Raw genomic sequence first — 10,577 nt, forward strand, 5'->3', positions numbered from 1 at the left:
CCATTGACTTTGAGTCAATTAACACAAAGTTTTCTGGTTGCACCATATAGATCATTTCTTTAATGTCACCATTTAGAAACACAGTCTTAACATCCATCTGATGTAGCTCTAAATAAAAATGAGCTAGTAGTGCTAATATTATTCTAAAAGAATCCTTCGAAGATACTAGAGAGAAGGTTTATTTATAATCAATGCCTTCTTTTTGAGTGAAGCATTTAGCTACTATACGAGCTTTATATCTGTCAATATTACACTTTGGATACCTCTTAGTTTTAAATATCCATTTGAAACCAATAGGTTTCGCACCTTTAGGTAGTTCGACAAGATCCCAGACATCATTATCATGCATAGATTTCATCTCATCCTTCATGGCATCGATCCACTTTTGAGAGTTGGAACTTTTCATGGCCTGACAAAAGTTCAATGGATCATCTTCTGTTAACCCAATGTCATCCTCATGTTCTTGAAGAAATACATTATAATCATCAGGAATTGCATTTCTCCTCTCTCTAGTGGATCTGCTTAATGACACTTCTACTTCTTGAGGTTGTTCAATTTGTTCTATAGGTACTTGACGGAGAACCTCATTGTTGTCTTGTTCTGAAATATTGTCAGGGACAATATTCTGAACATTATCTTCTATTAGCGAATTTATTCCTTGAATGGTAATAGGCACAAGAACTTGTTCACTATCAGTGACCGATTCTTCCTCAAAGACAACATTCCTTGTGTTCTCTTCCTTCCCAAAATCAACTTCCTCATGAAATCTTTCATTTCCCGTCTCAAAAAACGTCTTGAAGTGAGATCATAAAATTTATAGCTCCGAGAGCGTTCAACATAGCCAAAAAAATAGCAGCTAACAATTCTTGAAGTTCCCTTTCATGCGGCCTATAAGGTTGGGCCTTAACTGGAAAACCCCAAATGTGCAACTATTTTAAGCTTGGTCTTTTATTACTCCAAAGCTTATATGAGGTTTTTTAAGTGCTTTACTTGGCATGCAATTAAGGATGTAAATCGTGGTCTTTAAAGCTTTCCTCCAAAGAGACTCTGGCAATGAAGAATGACTAGTCATACTTCTCACCATATCCTTAAGAGTTCGGTCTAATCGCTCAACAACACCTTTCATGCTAGGTTTGCCTGACATAGTGTATTGCAGAACAATTCCACATCCTCTGAGGAAAAAACACAAATAGCCCTTTCACATCATCCTTATTGTTCTTTCTTATCTTGTTAGAGAGGTCATAGCTAGGTGAGAACTTTCAGTGTTATCTCTCTTCCTATTGTATATAGTCCACCTGAGTGTTATAACTCACTTTCAATTGCCCAAAGTGTGCAAGAAGCGAGATCAAAACCAAGTACATGAGCAAGTCATCACCAAGCTCGAACTTTAGTGACTTGAGTTTTGATACGAGATTAGACATCTCCATAATGTACTCCCTTATGTTTCCTTTGCATTTATACTTCATGGAGATGAGTTTAGCCAAAAGGCTACTCGTCTCTGCCTTTTCATTTCTGGCGAAGAATTGTTCTATTTTTTCAAGGAACTTCCTTGCACTTTCACCCTCAGATATAGAGCCCTGAAACGAATCTGGAATAGAGCGTTTCATGGTCATCAAGCACATTCAGTTAGAGCGTTCCTATTTCTCAATTTTAATTGCAATATTTTTGCAATTAAACTCATATTCAACTTTAATACTTAAATTAAAATGATAATGGGGCACATCACGAGTTATCTAGCACAATACTAATATTCAGTCTTTGGACAAAATATTAACTTGAAAGTGGTACACTCAATGTAGTAATCAAATATTGATAATCAATTTTGTCAAACAATAACCCTTTCTTTGGACCGACTTACTATTCACATGGAAAGTCATATGATTCTCATCATCACAAGTATGTTATTATTTGGTCAAATTGTGTATTCCTTTGGGCCCAACACAATTCGCATAAATAATCTCATACTCATCTGTGTAATTTTAATCAATTTCCACAATAGAGGTTACTTTGGCAACATATTGCATCAATTAATTCAAAAATAATTACCAGACAAAAAATAAACAATATCGGTCCATTATATATAAAAAAAATATAATCTTGGAATTAAAACCTTCAGATTTGATATCCTTTATGATTAAAAAATTTAATCCAATAATATAATTTCAATTAAAAAAAATTTACATATATATATATATCAATGCATAAAAATGGATGCAATCTTAATCAAATACAAAGTAGATCTAGGGTGAAAAACATAAAAAGATATATGGATCATGCCAACTTTAAAACATCAAAAGCATATCTTTTATATATATTTGGTCAATTATTTCATACATATATATTAGTGCATATATAATATACATATTACATAACAGAGTCATAAAAGTTAATACAATGTTCATGCACAGATCTGAGAATCTCTTTATGATGATGCATTTGTAATTTTGTTTTCCAATGTTCTTTGCATGTTTGAAACACTAAAACACTGGATATAAAATGGTATTCCATTTTATTCTTTTTTGGTAAGGATGGTGGAACCAAAATACTTTAACTTTTTAACATTATGTTTGTAAGTTTGTTATGTCTTCTATTCTGATTTTTTTGCAATGTGTCTGTTAAAATAATTAAGTTTTTGTTAGTTGGTTATTAGTTTTTCTGAGTTAAGCTTAAATGTAATATATATAACTTAACTTAAATCCTTATTTATGTGTGAATTACATATTTATTGCTGATGATGGTAGGTACATGTTTTATGCAATAACCATATTAAAAAAGAATTAAAAACAATAACTATAGTATTTAAAAATCCCAAATATATAGGAACATATTTGATCAAACCATAATTATATATATAACATATAATCAGATATTCAGATTTCATAATATCCCAATGTATAAGAAATACATATTGCTCACATATAATATATATATATACATACTTTAACAAATTGCAAAAACTATGAATTAACAAATGTCAATGTCCACCCGTAAGACCTTAGTGCACATATAATATACATATTATTCAAGTTTTCAATTTCTCATTCAAGCATCATTTCATACTTCTTGATTAATCAAGAAGATTTCTTTAATGGTTCCTACCATTTTAACATGGTATCAGAGCAATAATTATTGTTTTGATCACTTCTGCTTATGCTTTTACCATTCCAAGATTTAAGATAGAATCATCATCATTCATCAATCATCAAAGTGAGAAGAAGTTAGAGTTTGATCAAGGGAAATTCATCATCATATTCTTTCTTCCTTTATGTTTTCTTCTTCCTTGATCCATTCGAGGTTAAATTCTCATCATATATTGAAGAATGCTCAATCAAGATTATATCATCAAGAATTAATAAGAAAGAGGACTATCAAGACTCATTCAAGAACTTCATCAAGAAATAAAGTGGAACTCTTTTATTACTTCTAGCATCTCAGATAGCATCCATTGCAACTTAATAAAGAAGTATTCTTCTCTGGAATCATGTTTACGTAAAGTGTCTATATCTGTTCCGGGGCCATGCATATATGATCCAAAAGTGAAAATCTTGCCATTTGCTTCATGCACCTGATGTTCATTGAGTCCTTTGACCTGGCTAATGGTTTTGATTTGTCAGAAAAGTCTTGGCTTTGGTGCATATATGTTCTTTTCACATTATTTATCATTTACCCCATATTATGTTTTTTTTCTTTGCTACTCTATTTTCTTTACACCTCTCTCATTAAAGACACAATACTTTTGTGTGTATTTTACATCATTGAAGCAGTATATTAGGATCGAAATTCAGATCAATTTCATCTCTTTCATCTATTATGGTTGGTTAAGCTTCTATTGAAATAGATGGTTAAGCTTTGTATGAAGTTGCTTCTGCCCTATGGTGGTTAAATGTCAAATTGCTTCACATTCAGATTTCAAGACTAGGAGACGAAGATTCACTCACCAGCAAGAGGAGGTATTAGAGTATATCATTGTGTTCAACACAATTATTTCAAGCTTGGAATGCTTAATACATTCCAGCTTGCGGGGGAATGTTAAAATAGTTGAGCATTGGTTAATTAGTTTAGTTAGGATAATCTGTTTTTCTATCCTTTATATAAAGGATTCAATGTAATTTTTTTTCCATCTATTCAATATTCAATAAATAATATTCTCATCTTTCTTGATTCATCAAGAAATTGTTTTTCATGCTTACTACCATTTTAACATGGTATCAGAGTGTTATTATTCTTTTTTATAGCTTCCGTTTTTCTTCTTTTTTCGCCATGAGATATACTACAAAACTCATGCTTCTTGAGGATGTGTTCTTTGCAAGAAGATTTGGTATTTGCATCAATTCCAAAGAAGATGCTTCTGGCTTCAATGCATTTTACAAGAAGTATGCAAGATTGATAAACAACTTATTACCATCTTCAACATCATCTTTTTCATCAGCAACATTTTAATGCATCATTGTCTTCTATGGTGACTAAGAAATCCAAGAGGGTCTTGGTCACAAGATCACAAGCCTAGGCTTCTTCAACAACATTAAGAGTTAGGGTGTATTATTGCCTTAGGTGTAAGGCTCTTACTTTTGAAATTCTATTGATAAATTGTAGGTTCATACTTGTGTTCAAGACTTTGCAGTGATAGGTTGAGACATGCCTAACCATTCACCCACATCATCCTCACAATGTGTTGCCACTTCAAGTTCTTGCAAACTCTCATCTATCAAAGGTTCACTTTCTAAAATGACATGCACGTTTGCTGCTTCTAAAGCTTGGAGTTCTCTTTTCAACCTTTCAGAAAATGTCACTAAGAATAACATTATGTTCATCAAGGAGCTTCTCAAATCTGAATCTCAACATTTTCATATTATTTAGCATTTACCTTCAATGATCTTTTTTTTACTATTCTATTTTCTTTACCACTCTCTCATTAAACACACAACATTGTTAAAGTGTGTAATTTTTCTTCTTTGGAACAACATATTCAGATCAAGATTAAGGTCCATGTTATTTTCTCTCTTTCATCCGTTATGGTTGGTTTGGTTGGTTAAGCTTCTGTTAAGATAGATGGTTAAGTTTTGGATGAAGTTACTTCTACCTATGGTGGTTAAGAGTCGTTGTTGCTTCTATTCAGATTTCAAGACTAAGAGATGAAGATTCACTCACCAGCAAGAGGAGATATTAGAGTATATTATTGTGTTCAACACAATTATTTCAAGTTTGGAATGCTAATACATTCCAGCTTGCGGAGGAATGTTAAAATAATTAAGTTTTTGTTAGTTGGTTATTAGTTTTTCTGATTTTCTATATATAAATCATTGTATCTTCTTTCTAATTCAATCAATGAGAAATAAAGTTTATATTCTTTCTCTTTCTTTCTTCTAGTTTTCAATTTCTCATTCATGCATCATTTCATACTTCTTGATTAATGAAGATGATTTCTTTAATGACTCCTAACTTTTTAACATTATATTTGTAAGTTTGTTATGTCTTCTATTCTGATTTTTTTGCAATGTGTCTTCATGAGCACGTGTTGAAGATTCCAATAAAAGCAATTTCTAGTGGAAAAATGAAGCCTATCACATTTCAAGAATAATAAAACGTAACATTTTGCTGATGAAAATATACTTTTATCATAAAATGTAACATCTCAACCTTTTGGTATAATTGGTTAAAGATGGTGCATGTTTTGAATTTCTCTTAGCTTCAAAATTTCACCTTAAGGCTTTGTTTGAAAGTGATGAAAGAAAGAGAGGGAGAATGATCAAATAGTTAGGAATGAGAGGAAGAGAAGGAAAATCGAAGACAATTCTTTCTCTCATTTGGGATTATGAAATTTAGATGAGGAGGATAAACTAATGATAATATAAGAATATTTTTATTTTTCCTATAAAAATGTAATTAACAATACAAAATGAACAATTATATATATTTAAATAATATTACTAAAAATATTTAAGTACTTTGACATTTTATCTCCACAAAACTCTAATTGAGAACTATAAAAGTAGATACATGGAAAGTTTAACTACCTCCAAAACCTTCCCCTCTCCTTCGTTTAACTCTCGGGAAAGCCTAAATGAGTAAAAGAGAATGGTTTATGGGTCCTACGGGGGTTCGAATGTTTTGTGCATGCCTTCAATAATTTTGGAGCAATAAGCTATAGTTTAACTTCTTAGAGGCAAGAGGAGCAAGAGCAATAACCACTGAATTCAAACCGCTTATAAGTTTCTACCATCTCTTTTTTTTGATTGAGCTTGTATATTCTTCATGTCAAGGAATGGATGAAATACATTGAATTTGAGGCAGTATTCTAAAAATTATCTTCAATTTAACAGGGACATAGAAGCTGGGGAGTCTGGTATTGAGGGTATATTGAATCGCCTGGATAAAGATCATCTAGATTGTAGAGCCACAATGGAGGTAGTGAGGATCTGTTTGGGAGCTGAGTTTTGGAGAAAAATGGAGGGGAAAAAAAGGCTTTGGGGTCATCTGAAAAGTGTATTTTATGGTTCTCAAGCCTTCTCCTTCATTTCTTTTCCTACCAAAATCCAAGTTGCAAACAGACCCTACGCAATCATTTTCCTCTTCAAATACCCTTGATTGTACCTTTATTTCAATAATTAATGCATCATATGCCAAAATAGAAAAAAACAGTAGCTGATGGTACAAATACCCTTGATTGTTCTGGATCATTTAAACATTTTTCTTCTATAATATATTTCTACCTATAGGTTAATGCTAGTGTATTTTAGCTGTAGGTTTCACTGTTCAATAAACATGTCAATGAGCTATATTCTATGAAATTGTGAGAGAATCAAAATTTAAAAAAATGAAATATAACTTCTGAGTCTCCTTACTGCATTATTAAAGTTTAAAATATTATATTTGGCATCTCTTATGTTGTGAAGGTAGATGCTATCATTGGAAGTAGTAGCAGACTATTCACATTGAGCCCAGCAAGCAATCATGGTAGTGATTTTCAGATCAAACTGGATCAGCACATATCTGAGTTAGGTATTGATGAATTAGATCAAACTGGTTTTCAAAATGCTGCTTTTGAAGGAATTCTATTTTAAATTTTCAGGTTGTGTCTTTCTTTGCATTGTTGTTGGGAAAAACTGATATCTTTGTAATCATAATGTGCGGATGCTGAAATTGCTCCCAATGAAACTTGGAAAGGAGACATGAGCAATGTTTCAGCACAACCGGATAGCTTCAAAATAAGAGAATTTTCCGTCTTCCGATGAACCTACAAACAGAGAAACAGGATTAGGTTCTCCTGATAAAATGCTAATTACAATGACATACAATCGTTATCCTGCATCTGGAGTCAGATCTGTCCTCTCTACTTCACTCCAATAATGTTACAAGGTAGACGGTGAGTACGAAAACGAAATATGCTAATAATCCCTCCTAAAAAGAGAAAAAATCTGTCCTATATTGCTGATGAAAGAGTTTTAATCTTTGCTTCTTTATCTAATTTGGAAACAGTTCAGTTTTTTAAGTACCTGTCCTATATGATGTATGTGCATCCACTGATGCTAGTGGAGAGTTTCATAGGCTCTCTGGATTGATACAATGAGAAGAATTATGCTCTTGGTGTATTTAAAACCATATTTGTAAAACTCCCGAGTTTAATTCTTAAACTATCACAAATTTATTACCTTATGGCACAAAAATGAGTTTCACTGACACACAACCTTTTGTCAAAAGTTTTTTTAGTACTACTAAGGTATCACTCACCCTTAGGTAAAGAACTAATCCCTTATATTACATTACAATAAGGATGGAGAAGCCATTTACTGGCGTATTTACTGTGTGTTTGAAGCTGTATCCTGGAAAATATAAGGTTTGTATTTTATCAACTAATGGTTTTGTTAAATCCCTTGATGTAATGTCCAAAAAGTTATATGTATCCGACATTTTAATGATTCGTTTTTCGGTTCCAGATCAAGTTCATTGTTGATGGCAAAAGGAAAATTGATCAGTATCGCCCTACTGTTGACAATATTGGCCATGTGAATAATCTTCTTTTCGTTCGTGATTGATGTAGCACAAAGAGTAAGCATGAAATAGTATCTGTAAAATTGTAAAAGACAGCAGAGGATGACATGCATTAGGTTAGTCCCAAATTTTTTCCCTTTCCATTATTTCGATCGTGTACAAAATTTGCGGTGACTAGTTCGTTGATTCTTTTACATACAAGAGTAACACGTGTAGATACATTGACTGAGTACAAGCTACTTCCATTCAATCATTGGTGAAATGTTGATGTAATTGTGTCAGCAGTGCCACACTGTATCTATTGATTATTGACTAAAAGAAAAAGATGATAAAAAGACTTTCTTGAGGCAAGCAAAAAAGAAGTGGCTAAAAATCATCTTGAAAAAAAGGATAATTTCTAGCCAAGTAAAAAGAAGTGGGTATGGTGAAACCAACATTAATGTTCTTTTCCCTTTGGCCACATAATCTTCAAGAACTTTCGCTATAAATAGGAGTGTTCCATGACATTGTAAGATACACCAAATACTTAGCTTAGTGCATATTCTCTCTTCTTGTTCTCTTGTTCTAATTGTGTGAGAAATACTTGAGTGAGAGTGAAATTGGGTGTACTTGAATTTTGGGAAGTGAGTGAAATACTTGTAGTTCTCTTTTTTATCATAGTGGAATAATCTTTGTTGCTCTTCAGTTGTGGACGTAGGTAAATTGTCGAACCACATTAAATTCTCGGTGTCATTTTCTCTATTATATTTTCTTCATGGGTCTTCCGCTTCAACAGTATCAAATATGATGCAAGTCAATTTGGTAATTAGTATACATAATCACAAACTTCCATGCTTCAATGGTTGCTTTCTAATGCTCTCTGGTTGTAAAATATGAGAAATGGTTCAATTATGCATGATTTTTACAGTTCTATAGAAGTATTCATGCATTTTAGACCAAGCTTTATTGTTTCCATGGTTTGTTTCTTAAAGTTTCTAACATTCAAAGCTATTTTGAATTCCTAAGTCCTGGTCAATCTGAATCAATTATAATTAGAGTTTATTAGCATGCATCATTCTATAGAACGTCACTAGAAGTTAAGAACCAATAATGATACTAATTACAAAGCTGTTGGGTTTGGGCTCCCTTCCTATGTGGAGAAAGATTCAATTGGGAAAAGCCCACTTGTTCCACTTAATCTAATTGATAGGGGTCATATGACAAAAGGGTGTGAAGTCAGAGTAGGCAAAAAAGGCAATAGAAAAGTGAAGAGAAGTTGAAAGAACCTAACCCACAGGAACTCATAGCAGTTGTGGGAGATTTGTGACTATGTCTTCATTCGTTGTTGGATCGGGCTGAAATTTGGGCACCAGGTTCACAGCTTCTGGTACTTCATTTTGAACAATTGGATCAGTAAGAAGTCATCCGAGATGGTAGAAAACGAGCCAAAACAATGGTTGTTTGTCTGGTTTTTTCTGCAACTTTGTGTTCTCATTTTCAAGCTTGTTGCTCTATCGTATGCTATATTATTGAGCATATTTTGTGTTGTATATTGGAGACACTCTTGTATTTCTATTTTGATAATAGTGGGGCTTGATTGACTGGCTTGTGCCCGTGGTTTTTACTTCTCACATGAGAAGATTTTCCACGTTAAAATTTTCATGGTGTCCCTTGTGTGTTCTTAGTTATTGCATTATTTGTTATTGTTCCTCATAGATTCCAGCAAGTTGGGGAAATTATTATCCGCTGCATATACTCTGTTAGAGATTTTCTTGTTATTATGTTGAATTTCCCATGAGAGTGACATCAAAACTCTTTGGGTTTGAGGTTATTTTACTTGCTTGAATGATGGAGGCAAATACACATAGAATGATATGTTTGAATGACACTAACTATCACTTTTGGAAAGGAAAAATGAAAGATTTATTATTTATGAAGAATTTGCATATTTCTGTGTTTGCTACTGAGAAGTCAGAGTCCAAGTCTGATGAGGATTGGAGTTTTCAACATTAACAAGTTTGTGGTTTCATTAGGCAATATGTAGAAGACAATATCTACAATCACATTGCTAATGAGGAAAATGCAAAATTTTTATGGAAGAAAATTGAATCCTTGTATGCTTCTAAATTATGGAATAATAAATTATACTTGTCGAATTCCTTGATGAATTTGAGGTACACCAAAGGAGCTTCTATTTCAGATAACTTGAATGATTTTCACGGTGTCCTTGATCAATTATCAGGAATGAGTATCAAGTTTGATGATGAAGTGTTGGGACTATGGCTACTAAATACTCTACCAGATACTCGGGAAACATTTCAAGTTTCAGTTACAAATTCAGACCCTAATGGTATTGTCTCCTTGGAGAGTATAAAGTGAAGTATTCTTAATGAGGAGATGAGAAGGAAGGTACATGGTACTTCATCTCATTCTGATGTGTTTGTCACTAAAAGCAGGGGGATAAGTCATAAAAAGAAACCTAAAGGTGATAGAGAAAATGGAAGAAGTAAGTCCAAGTCTAGATACAAGAATATGGAGTGTCACTATTGTCACAAAGTAGGTCACATACAGAAAAAAATATTTTCAATGGAAAAGGGAGAACAAAGACA

At 32.7% G+C, this 10,577-nt stretch overlaps 1 long non-coding RNA gene across 1 annotated transcript; it reads left to right on the plus strand.

Annotated features, from left to right (window-relative positions):
• Positions 7,766 to 8,802, plus strand: LOC109328898. The gene is made up of 3 exons (XR_002105488.1): positions 7,766 to 7,834; positions 7,935 to 8,283; positions 8,765 to 8,802. It is a non-coding gene; the product is annotated as an uncharacterized LOC109328898 (long non-coding RNA).

Source organism: Lupinus angustifolius, chromosome LG02, assembly GCF_001865875.1.
Source record: "Lupinus angustifolius cultivar Tanjil chromosome LG02, LupAngTanjil_v1.0, whole genome shotgun sequence".
Classification (NCBI taxonomy): Eukaryota; Viridiplantae; Streptophyta; class Magnoliopsida; order Fabales; family Fabaceae; genus Lupinus; species Lupinus angustifolius.